Source organism: Neopsephotus bourkii, unplaced genomic scaffold (genome assembly GCF_033783945.1).
Source record: "Neopsephotus bourkii isolate Nb327-2 ecotype Australia unplaced genomic scaffold, CSIRO-AGI_Nbou_v1 NB_1388, whole genome shotgun sequence".
NCBI classification, from domain to species: domain Eukaryota; kingdom Metazoa; phylum Chordata; class Aves; order Psittaciformes; family Psittacidae; genus Neopsephotus; species Neopsephotus bourkii.
The window spans coordinates 6,070,625-6,084,219 of NW_026901866.1; positions in this window are offsets into that span (position 1 = coordinate 6,070,625).

Genomic DNA, 13,595 nt, shown 5'->3' on the forward strand with positions numbered 1-13,595 from the left:
ATAAAAGAAATGCTCTCTATCAGGTATTTTTACTTAAATGGAATCAATGTTTGAGAAGGATGGTGTTCATCTGTTCATCCATAGTAACCTTTCACGCCACTACTATTGGTATTGTTAGAACTTCACCTATTAAAAATAGACTTTGAAGCTACTAAAAATACTCTAAAACTTAGAAGTGTAGTTTTGACATACATTAGTATCTCCATCTTTTGGTAGTGTGTCATTTATGCTTTAATGGCATCCATGTAGAATTTCAGCATTCTTATAGCTGAAAATGCCTGTCATATACAAACAACATTATGGCAGTTTTTGCCTATAGTAGTGCTATTATTTAATGGTGTGCTTTTATACTGCTCAAGTAAGTTTTTAAGGATAAATGTGCCTACATCATATACTAGTTCTGGGGCTTGTAAATGGATTACTTGCTGTTAATAAGGTGAGTATGCTTTCATCTCTAGTTATGATGGCCCCAATCCTGTATCACTGAAGTAGAATGAAGTGTCATATTTATGACTCTAATGAGAGCATAAGAAATCTCTGAGGGTTCACCAAACCTGTTCACTTTTGGAGGTTTTCACTAATGGGGCATGTGTGTGCACTGTAAAAGTTTGGCTGATTGGGGTTGGGTTTGCTCAACTGTCATGTAGGAACATGGATCTGTTCTCTGTTTGGTCTTAATTCTAGCTGGTATCCACATTCCGTTTCCCTGTGTCCAGGGAACAACCAAATGAAGTATTTTCTTTGATTTTTGAAATTAAATTTAGGAAGTCTCTCCCATATGACCACGTTGTAGTCAAAGGTGCTGTGCTTAGACACAGGTAAGAATATCTGCTCAAGTGCAGATCAGCCAAGAAACAAAATGAGGAAATACATTTGTTCCTAAACATATGGAGTGGTGTTGCAAAGCCATGCATGCCCTTGCTGTTTCCATGCAGCAGCACTTCATGAAATTACAGTAACATTGTGTATTAGGATACACTTTATTGGATTTGGTGAGATCTAGCATCCCAAATACACGACTGCTTCCTGTTCATGCAATGAGACCAAAGATTATGAATTGATGGAGAAATATTTCTTTTACTTAATTTGCCTTAAGTGACAGATGTATCTGAAGTGATTGTTGGATGGAAAACAAGATGGTAGAAAGAGCTGGTTTATACGCTTTATTTGAGTGTGGCAAAAAATACACATGGTGTCTTTCTAGTAATGCGCACTTTATTTAGAATAGTTTTCTGATCTAAGACACATTTTTATGAAAGTGATTTTTAATACTGTATTACACACTTAGGAAAGTGTTTATAATACTGAGGGGTTTAAAATTTTGTGTTGTCTTCCCTTTCATATTCTTTACAGTCATGGTTTGCGTAGTCTTTCAGCTATGTATAAATTCCTCACTCAAACCACAAACTGACTTTAAAACATGACATGCATTCTCTGGGCTCACATATCTGGTAGATATCCTCTTCAGAAAGTAAATACTCAAATAAAAGCTTGCTGACAGAACAAAAATATTCATTGCCATTAAAATCTCATAATTCATTACATTTTTAAGATACTAATCGAAAAAAATGCTTGAATTTAAATGTACTGGATGCATAAGGAGTCTTGAAGACAAAGTGAAATTTGAGAAATGGGGGATAGGTGAACGTATCACATCACAAGGGAACATATCCTTTAATAATGACATCAGTTTCACATCTACTAATGTAGCTCGAGTGCTGTAGGTTATTTAACTCCAGTGGACCAAGCTTTCAAATCCAGTTAAATAGCTCCTTGGTGTTCTTTTTGGAATGACATGGCACAGTCTTGGGAAAATGAAGCCCTTTTAATTGTGCTGACTTCTGTCACTGCTTGTGTCCACCACTTCCAGGTCAGTCTTGGCATCTGCTGTGGGAGCCCTTGTCACAATGTTAGTTAGAGAAATGTCTGGTCACGACTCGGGCCTGCAGCCAATATGCTTTGCTCTACAGGGTCTTAGATTCTTAACAGAAATTCTTGAAGTTGTGGCTCTAGCTTGACATTAAACCCTACTCCATTTTAACAAGGAGTATTAATTGGAATACATTTCGCCAATTCTAGGGTAATTTATTTTCATAAACCAGTGGATGATAACTCACTAGTTAGCATACAGAAAATCACTTTTGCTCTTCATTTAGATTAACTCATGTAATATGATAAAAGTGCAAGTCTGCCACTGTAAGAAATAATTTTATACACATTTGGAAGAAGATGCTGGTTGTTCAGAGAAAGTAGATGCTTCAGCTGGGATGCTGGGATTCTGATGCCAGGACACTTAGTTACTAAGTGAGTTACTAACTACGCACGCAACAAAAGTGGTAGCTTTTAAAACCGCATTTTACCTTCAAACATTGTTACTGGTTTTTAAGCTGAACTAGGTGGGACATTTAGGTGAATAGGAGCCCTTCAGCTAATGTGCATTGTTCAACACGCACCTGTGTGTGTATTTGGAAAAGAAAGTCTCTCTTGTTTTGTTGCTGAAGCAGCCACAAAATGTCTAGATAATCTTAATTTATCCATTAAAAATGTAGGCACATATTTAAGAGTCATCAGCAATAAAGGAAAATATACTGAATCATTTCAAGTGCATGCTAATCATTTAATGTAATAAATGGAGCAACTCTAATTATCTCCCGAGGAAATGATTTCACACTAAAACAATGGAAATGAAGAGGTTACTTTGGGAGCATTATACACAGCTGAAAATTACTCATGTGAATCTAGAGGATATTTCAAATAAATAGAAAAGATTGCTTATGCCTTTTCAGTAATCATTTAATGCTATGAGAGAAATATTAAACGATGGTAAAGATATTTAGTAATTTGCAGTCAGCCAGAGAGGCTTTCACAGGTACTGTTATACAACCGAGTGCTGCTCCTTTACACTGAGACACTGGTTAGCACGGGATCTATGTCATAACTACAGGTTCATAACGCAGAATACTTTAACACTCGACACACACCAAAACAAAAAAGAGTATATTTGTTTTTTTATTTTGTACTTGTTAATTTCAGTCTGCATTACAATTTATAGATTTGCAATCGATAATATCTGTGAGCCTTCCCTTGAGATCTCTGGGATTCTTTTTAAAAGGATAAATAAAAATCTTTCTGATAATTTCTTTTCCCTCCAAAGTATTTTTTAAATCCCATGAAAGGTTATTTTGGAAATTCAGAACATTTTCAGCCAACAAAGAAGAAAATGAAAAGCAAACTTTTGAATAAGATGTACAAATTTCTCAGGAAGTGGGGTTAAAATTGAGTTTAATGATTCAGTCCGTTCCCTCCAAGGGAACTGATTTCACTGCAAGCTAAAATGTTTTGTTAAATTATGTACTTCAGTTGCTTGGGTGTTATGTCTCTCTTGGAGAAGCACATGAAATGAGCACTATCCTCCTAGGCATTTTAAAAACACATCCACATTAAATAGAATATATATACAATGGTTGAGCATACAGTCTTTTTAAACTAGATAACAAAATGATTTTGACTTGTTTTAAAATCTTTTTTCTTGAATAGTTTTAAAGCTAAGACTAAAAGATAGATAATGTGGACTGCAAATTTTCCCCCTTCCTTTCAGATTCTTAGAGAATAGCACATTATAGGTACTTTCCTTTGTGCAAGAATCACATCAAGTGCCAGAAAATAATACATCTGTTTTGGCTACATATTCAAGAGCATGCTTTCCAGAACCATCAATTTGTCATTATTAATATATCAAGTGCAGTTTATTTAAAATGTTTGTCCGTTCCACTGCCATACTACTACAGATGCTATTAGCTTATACTTATTAGTAAAATTGGGTAAGATAGGAGGGAATGAGGCTCTTCTACGTAGTAAGAGATATGACCTAGTTCAAGACAAATTAATGCACAGTGATTCTAAAAGCTCAAACAGACAACTGCAACTCTTTGAAGGTCTGCATTTATTCTGCAGCTAACATGAGTATTTCACAAGAGACTAGACAATTGGTTTTAATCGTACAATTACCATTCATCATGTACAAGAAAACAATTGTTATCAGGTATGAACTTAATTGGAATCAACTGTAGAAACTTTACAGGAATTTACCAAAATGTCTGCCATTCAGAGCTGGCTTACCATAATATTCTCTATGGAATAGTTGACCACAGGATTCTCATTCACAAACAGCCAGGTTAAACAGTTAAATGCTAGCAAATCCTGCATAGCCCTGTGGGAAATTTCACTTTAATCCTGAACTTATAAGAGGACAATCAAAGCCCAAAGCCTGGGTAACAAATCTGATCCTCTGTTGCAATCTGCATCCTCATGGGAAGGAGAGAGATGCTCCCTGTACAAGCCTGAGATGGATAAATACCTAAATGATGAGATAGATAGGGAATGCAGAAGAAGCGTCTGGCTTCAGCCATTCGCTTCCAATTTCACATTACATTGTGAAAGGCAATTCTTGTGCAGCTTGGGAACAGCCAGTCCTGATTACTATAAGTTGAAGTGTGGCTTAAGGAATGATTAATGACAGTGTCAGGAGAAAACAAAGCACAATGAGAGTTATCTCTAATCCACCTGCTTGCAGATGCTATAGTAAGGGAATGAAAATGGCCCCGGCGAGCCCTGATAATAAAAAAATCAAAATAGAAAGGTGCAAAGCTGTAGATATGTATTAATCTGATATATAAAAACTAGGTCTTAGCTTGAATAAAGCATTAGGCATGAATGAAGCCCCATAGGTGATAGATATTAGAGCATAGTGGACTTCACATTGTCTGTATTTTTTAAATCAAACAGAACTGTTCCCTTCAGTATTGCCTTTGACATTAATAGGTTGGTATTTGAAAAGTCACAGTTCACTAGATGAGCAGGCTTGTGAGTTCAAGCTCATTAAACAAAACCTCTTTTTGTTGTTGTTTGAAAACGTGACGCCATATCCCCACCTTGTGGCGTGGCGGTGGGGAAGCCCGCTGAGAGCAGCTGCTCCCGCTTCCACACAAACCACAGGCACATAAAGCCTAATTGTAAGATCTCCTTTCTTTTTGAAATGCAAACAGCTTACGAGCTCCTTCAGCGTGCACAATAATACATCTGAGAGGCAGCTAACCCATTTCAGAGGATTCTCCTTTAGTTTTCCTGCCAGTCCAGGTAGCTTTACTCTGATTCAGGACTGCAGCCATTGCAGAAGTAAGGGGGTAAGTGATCGCAGCTATGACTAAATATGCACATTATGGTAGTTTCCTTCAACTGGATTGCAGCAGCTCAGCTTCTCTCCCTTCTTTTTCTATCCATCTTCCTAAACTTCATGTCTGCTGGGAAATCTTGCACAAGCTGCATAGTGAGATGAGACCTGGGTAGATTCATGACACGGAGCTCTGAGACACTGCTCACTCAGTGCTCCGTGGTGCTCACCAGGCAGGGTACATCTCTCCAGATGCGTAACAGTGATGGTCTGCTGTTTGATACACATTACGATGTTCACATATGAACTAGTTGCTTGCTTTGCAGGTTTCATCTGCTGAAAAGTAGTGGATTTTGCATCGTTCTACAAAGAACGCCACTGTGTCTGTTCACAAGGTAGAATTGCTCCAATTCAAGGCATGCTGTAAGGTTTCCTAAAACACCAAAGCTGCCCAGGGACCTAAACTTTTTTATTTACACTGGGACATAGGTTCCCACTGTGTCACCAAGGATACCTCGAACATTTTTACCATCACCGTGCAAGTCAGGGACTTAGACTGAAACACAGTATTTCCTGAGACCTGCTTCTGCACCAGACTTAATGCTATTGCCTCTGGTTGCCAAGAGGGAGGGAATTATTTGGCCCCACTGAGTTCAAAAACAAAAGTCTCATTGATTTAACTGGGTCAGGTTTTCATCCCAATGGATTTTCCCCCTTCCTTTTTCTTACTATGACCAGCAACAAGTTAAATGTTAATTTATATTTCATGGAAGTATTTTAATACTGAAAAATCTAATGAAGATTTAGCACTCAGTTTTTAATGAGGCTGACATAACTGTCGAAAGAAAGCAAATACATTATTTTAATTAATATCAATTCATAAGTGCTCCTGATTTATATATTAAACAAAAAAGAAAGTCTCTTGTCATACACTACAATTTATTCTGTATTCAACCATCATTTACTCCGAATCTTTTTTCTTTTTTTTTTGCCATGTGAAGGGTATGATGGAAGCTGCCATGTAGAATTGTACAGCTGCTGCATATGCTGTAAGTACTGTGATCACATCACCCTTATTTTCTGATGATGCGCCTCAGATCAATTCTATCTGTGTGTCTTTGTCTCCACCTGACACCTCCTGCTATCATAATAATCATGCTGTATGGTTTAAAGCTTAAAGCTTTTGTATACTTGTATTTTCTTAATAACACTGGGGAGCCAGCCAGACAGGTATATCGTTACAGGCAGCAAAGGGTCTCTGTTGAAAAATTTTTGATCAGGTATTGAAACCAACAAAAATCAGGTGTTTTATAGCTGAAGTTTTGATTAGTCCATTTTATAATATGACAAAAAAGAAAAAAAAATAAATCTGGATACAGGTTTGGGTCCTGATCTCTTTTCCAGGCATTAGGGTCTGGGGATATTTATTCAAGCAAAAATTTGGAGTGGAACAGAACACAGGTTATGAATGCATTTAGAAATGTTTTTACCTCAGCAGAACAGGGAAATAATTTAACCAAGAGAAAGTAGTGTTGTAAATATGATGTTTTATGTAGGCATGAAAGGTGTTTAGTAAAAATTTGAGAAGTCATGTGTCAACATCAGTAGATGGACATTTACCGTGAAGATGAGATAGGTTGAAGATCACTTTCAGGTAAATGCAAAAATGTTTAAGTTTTAAATTCTGTGCTAGCTTCACAGCATTGAAAACCTGAAGGTAGCATTGTGAAATGGTTGTCTGAGATGCTTTTATACCTGTCTCATACTCCTCCCTGCTTCTCTGTTTTCCTCTTCTTTCCAATCAAATGTTTCATTCCCTTCAACCTCATCTTCTCTTGATCCTGAACAGCGCTCAGGAACCCAAAAGGTTTCCTTTAAAAGACTGCACAGAGTTTTCAAATGTCTCCTCATAAGCGTGCTACCTTTGGATGATATTCTGGTCTTGATGCATGCTCTATTTTAGGTCTGTCTTCCCTCTTTCTTTACAATGTGTGCACCAGGGATCTTCAAGCAGGTTTCTGTTCTGAATGTACAGTTCCTGGAAAACATTGAATCCTCGCATCACACCCTGTAAGATCTGAAGGCAGCAGCAATCTCAGCAGAGATTTACAGACTATCACACAATGTATTTTACCAGAAGCTCAGAATCCTGTTATGTGGTGTTGAAGGCAAGGGATGAGAAAAAGTAGAGGATTAAAAGATCAAACTCCTAAAAAGGGGGTTCAGATTGATTTTGGACACCTGACGGAGATTTAAACTCCCTCTTTCCAAGCTGTTCTTGTGCAAGCAGATTCATCTCTGAGCTGCTAGAAGTGACGTCTTCTTTTATTCAGAAAGCTCCTTAACCAGTTATTTCAAAGGATTCTGCATGAGCGCTCTTTCTGTCCAAAATTCATTCCACCAGCCAAAGTCAGAAACCAGCCAAAAGCAAGAATGAATAATTTACAAAAGTCAGCTGGCCTGGTTCTTGCAAAATCAAACTAAAATCTTGGCTCCAACACTCCTTTAAGTTCCTAGATTCAAAGCTGAGCCCTGTAGGTCAAAACTATTCCTATATCTGTATTGCATATCTGCCTAAATTACCTGTCTTCTACTGGATGTGGACCTTGGGTAAAGTGCTCTTTTTCCACTCACTTCCTGTCCCTAAAACACATATTGCTGTTGATTAGATCATAGTTATTTGTGATAATATGCTTAAAAAGTAGGTGAAATTTATATGTCGCCTGCAGAGGACACTTGGATAGCGCCTGGTGGGGGATTTAAAATAGACTATGTTAAAATAGAGCTGCACTCACTTCCTGTAAAAGAAAGTAGCACCCAAATTACTTGCTTGTGTGTAATTATGGAGGCTTTGTTGGAGTTACCCTGCATAAAGGGATACTGCCATGTAGCAGTTTGATTGTAAGCCACTGCTCCCTGATGTTTCTGCTATAGGGACCATTCTGAGACAGGAGATAATATAGTACCTCACTTTTGGTTAAAAATCCTAGCAGTGATGTGAGATAATGCTAAGATCCCTATCGAAATTGCATGCTTAGGGCTGTTATATAAAAGCCTGAATGTATTTTCAGTATATTGCATAGTAACTTTTAAGCTGTCTCATTTGACATACGCTAACCTACAGGAAAATAGTGATATATCAGGTTCAGTTGTATTTACCTTAATTAACAATAATTCCAGCCATTTATGTGGATGATGCTCCTGCTGTGACAATATAAAACAATAATAAAGAGCCATGCAAATGTTCGGAAATGGGATCACTCAGCTTTCAGTAGGTGTTGAAACTCAGTGTACTTCAATTCTAATTTGAATGCTTGTTCTTTGTAGTTCGAGGTTGCATGTGTGACTTTGTGACAAAGTATCTGCTACTGCAGTACAGTGTTCAGAATTCCTATGGAAAACCCCCAACACCAACAGCTGGTCCATATGCAGTTTATGATAGACTGAATGTCTTGGCCAGATGCATGGTTTTCTGCAACAGTACGTCTACAACGTGTACAGCAGTCATCAATGAAATGTCAGTATAAGGCCTGGTATCCTGTTCAAGGGAATCGCCTACACCAGTATAAACACATTTATGTTGATAACTTAGTCAGTGCTGTAATGCTCTAGTCCTTTTTCTGTTCAGAACATTTAAAAGAAACTGCATTTTTATGGAGTGAATTGAGGTGTATAGTCTGGAAAAGAAACAGAAACATGAGGGTATCTCTGATGCACTTAGCATCTGCAAACAAAAATCAGCGTTCACTCAGATAAATGGATTTCCATGTGATATTCATTCCTTCTCTCTTTGTTAATCATGAAGTTTTTTCTCCATATTTTTTTTTTCCTCTTCTTTCTAAAGCTAGTGGTAGATCTGCTCCTGGCAGTATGTTATGTTCAACCATTAGTTTATTTTTTAAGACTAAGAAGAGATATTTCTACATTATAAATTATTTATAAACACAAGAACAAAGGGAGGCTGTCAGGGCTGCTGGTACTTTGAGAAAACAACAGAAAAAAAGATGAATTTATGAAGAATACAATTTTATGAAGGAAGGAGGGGGGAAATGCAACTACTAATTATTAACATTCATCTGCAGACAAATCCTGAAAGAATAGGATTAGAGGGATACATTTACATCTGTCTGTCACAAAAAGAAATCTCATTAAAGGTTTACTAGACTGTCACAAAACTTCTAATGTTAAACTTGATGGTCTCATGGGGGAGAGGAATATCTCACTTTCGGTCCATTCAACACAATGACATTAAAATACAGTAAAAAAAAAGCAAATAAGAAACCACTTGCATTTTTAGTAAGAGCTCCAGCTGAATCTTCTTATGACACAAAGGTTCATATTCCATGGAAAAAGTTTTACGTGTCAGTACAAGTTTCAGTAGTTTCTATTTACACAGCCATGTGTACTTTGAGAGATGCCACGACTGCCACAGCAATCACTTTGTGATAGCATTCATCATCTGGACACTTCTTTTCATCTATAAAAAGAAATCTGCAATAGGTTGCTTTGACAATTCAAGATGCTGAGCCACAGTTTCTGTGCTTTAAGGAAGCAGACATTAAGGTTAAATACATTAAAAGTGCACAAAAATAAATGCGCTGTGTATGTACAATATGTTGACAATAGCAAAACTTCAATCTACTGTAGTTTTTGATCAAAGAGATGAATCTGTGGAAAAGAAATTCTGAATTTCTGGAAAAGAAATTCTGAATCTAGCTAAAGCTGTCATTTTATTTTTTCATAGCACACTAATATGTATTGGATGCACATCACTAAGGAAAAATCTAGAACACTTTTTATATTGCTTGAGCCACTGTACGTGGCTGTATTAGTAAGGTATTCAAACAGATACTCTTAGGCTCATACATATTTTTTTGTAGAACTGTATTCTAGATTATTGTATTGCAATTTATACACTGGATTGATTAACATATGCCGTGGCTTGCAAAGGAGAAAGTTTTCTTCTTGAGCATTTTGTCAGAGGTAATCAAAATTTGCAAAGAAAAACCTCAAAGTTTCCGCTAGATCTGTCCCTCGCCATGTAAAGACAGTCCTCTGCAGTGTACAAAACCAAGCCAGGTTAAACCTCTGGGACTCAGCTCTTCCAGTTAGTAAGGATTTTTTTTCAAGTTTTGGGTCAGAGTCAAAGGAAACCAGGAGCTGCAACCTCTGATTTTCCACTCGTTTATTTTTCTGAGTCCAGAATAGAGGCTATTGTCCAGTCTATATTTTAAAACCTAACTGGTGATTACTGGTGTCTACTTTTACAAGCAAAAGTTGAGACAGCATAAAACAGGCCTGATTTTCAGAGGTTAGTTCCCAAGGTCTGCTGAAGTTTCAGCTCTCTAGGTCTCTCAGCTTGGGCACCCAAAACAGATGCAGCCAAATGTAGGCCCATATGTTTGAGCATGTTGCACCACTATATATGCACTCCCTGGCACTGTTGAAAGGCATACATTCCCTGCAACCCTCCTACGCTCCTCCCTCTGTTCTGCTCCATTTAGGTCTGTGCACATAATCTAGATTTCAGGTAACCCAAATGAAAAAGTGATTTTTACTCTAGGAGCTGAAGAATTAGGTGGTCAAGATTGGAGCCTGCACAGTAGCCCAGCTTTCAGTATGTGAATTCCTTGTGCATACCACAGTCAGTTACCTGCAAAAGGCACTGAAAATGCAAAAATGATAGTTTACAAAACAGAGGTTGTATAATCAGTAATAACAAAATACGTATTCTTAATATACTTATTTCCGCATTTTCCTACACTCAGATCTTCTTTCACTGAATGCAACTGTATAGCTCACCTGAGCTATAAAGGTAACAAAGCAAAACTATCACTGTAACTTTAGGAAATAGCTTCATACATTCTTGAATGACTTTTTAAAAAATAAATCAAAACCCATACAGCAGTGTTCAGTAGACAAACCTTTAGACATGGAAAAAGAATAACAGTAAAAATGCCCAAGAAATGTGAAATTATAAATTTAAAAAGCAACTGGACTGTTATTCCCCTTTTCTAATCACATCTTCCAGACTTCGTTGCATTCTTTCTGCATTCTTTCTTCTTGCTTGGTACTTTAGGGGACAATAACTCTGGTTCAATGAAAGGTATTATTTAAGAGGGTCAAAAATATTTTCTTTCTTGTGTTCCCTATCATGCAGTACATAATCATTAGTCACATTCTAAAGAATCAAAAAAATATACAGTCATTTCATTTAATAGGGGATTAAATTTCACATCTTTACAGTTGGAAGTCCATTTTCTGTTACTCATAAGGCAGGCATAGGAAAACAATTTAAGAAGCAAATGGTGAGAGATTTAAAAAGCTACACTAAAGATACAGTTGAATATTTACTTTGCACCTGTTCTAATATATATACACACACATACATGTATTAAAGGCAAGTGGAACATAAAAATCTTTGTTTCTTTTTAATTTAATTTTTTACCTGGGAATTAAACTGTTTGCATACACTGTTGCAAATAAAACTGTGCACTTCAAATATTTTCTTTATGGCTTAAATCAATTGATTATTCAAGTGTTCTTATTTTATATAATAGGAAAATACATAGTATAGACAGGCAGGTAACAAAATAATGTCTGAAGCCCATCAAAGGCATGACTTTCACAAGGCAATTATTGACTCTTATCAAAGTTAGGAATCTGCCTCAAGAAAGATATGTTTTCAAGTTCCTGTGCCTAATTCCTCCTCCGAAGGGAGCCCTTTGCTATCTCTGTGCAAGGGCAAGATATAAAACTTTAGAATTTACTTTCTGTTTTCAAGCAAGCTGAAACTTGTGGGCACATCACACAGCTTGTCATGTTTAAGCCTCCTGACTCCACAGCAGCAGTAACTGCAATTACATAGATAGTACATGTGCAGGATACTATGCTGGCTTTAGACAGTCCACTCTTCCCTGCTACAAAGAAGTCTGCACAGCTTTGGAGCTCAGTCATCTTTTCTATCTCTTGCCACCAATTACCATGGTGAATTTTATCAAAAACTGCATATTTGCTCCTACTACTGATTCTACACTCTACATTATTTTCTGCATTATATTCACAAAGAGAAATTGTGAGGTACAGATACTGATGCTCCTAAATAGACATGCCAGGATGTTGATGAGGGCATCAAGTAGTTAGTTTTTGCTAATTAACACGGTAGGGTGGGAGAATAAACAATGAACCATTGTTTGCCACCAGCATCTTTAAGAATCTGTTCATAAAAGCCCATTTTGTGCGTTGTATTTGGCCTTGAACAAGCAAATAAAAAAGGGTATAATGGGTATAAAAGTAGATGTAAGAAAGTCAAAATCAGTTCAGTCAGTTGAACTCTGGGAGACGTCTGCAAAGTGAAGACAGGAGCATGGATCATATGTCTAAGATGAGGGCATTTGGGTGTGAGGCAGCAAGTGGGGTTTGAAGGTTGGATTCTGGAACTGCTTATGCATACACACCACCTGACTAGGAAACACTCCTGCTGAGGGTTTGACTCCTGACAACGCTTTGCATCTTTATGGTACAGCATGGAGTAGGTAAGGCTCTGCTTTTGCTTTCTTGTCAGATATTCTAGAAGGCCAGAATTAAAAGCCTGGAGCATCAAATTTTAAGTGAGCTAGTGATCTAAGAAAGGTTATGCACTTCTGCAGTTTAGAAGTATAGGTGTAGACTCTTAGATATAGGGTTGTGGTAGACATACAAACAAAACCTTCTTGGTTTCTTAGTAATATTTCCCCCCCTGTAAAAGGAAAGTATGATTGGTGTCTCTCTCATACAGGCTTTCTGCTTTGGGTTTCCAAAGAATTTGTAAAATTAGGTTGGTGTTGCAGACAAGGAAACTGAGGCACTGCATAGTGTAATAAGTTGCCTAAGGTTCACTACAAGCAAACAGTCAATCTGCAGACAGAAGACAGGCTTTTTGTTCCTTTCAGCTACTAGATACACCAGGCCAAGAGAGTGGTTGCTAACTGCTTTAAAGAAGTATTCCAGATGTCCTAAATAACACACCTTACTGCAGGCTTGAGTTTGATTTAGTTATCAACAATGAAGTTAATTTTGAAAGTTAATGATGATATCCAACAGTAAGCATCTGACACCAAAATTAGTTGGAATTTTACATATCTTTTCGATAATGAAGGTAAAGTCTGAAATTATTTGAATGTATTGTTTAGAGTCTGTAAACACTGGCAATGCTAACGTCAAGTTAGGAAATTCTTGTAAGACAAATGATCTAAGTCAAAAAGAAATTAATGCAGGACACTATGTAGGAACTCAGACTAGGTGACCACAGTTTTCCTTTCTGGCTATATAATCTATAAATGCTGTGGATGTCTGAATATACTGAAATGTCATTTTTCCTTAAAAGTAAGTATATATATATATTGAATGTTACATCTCGTTGTCTAGTGACAGACTTTATACTTCT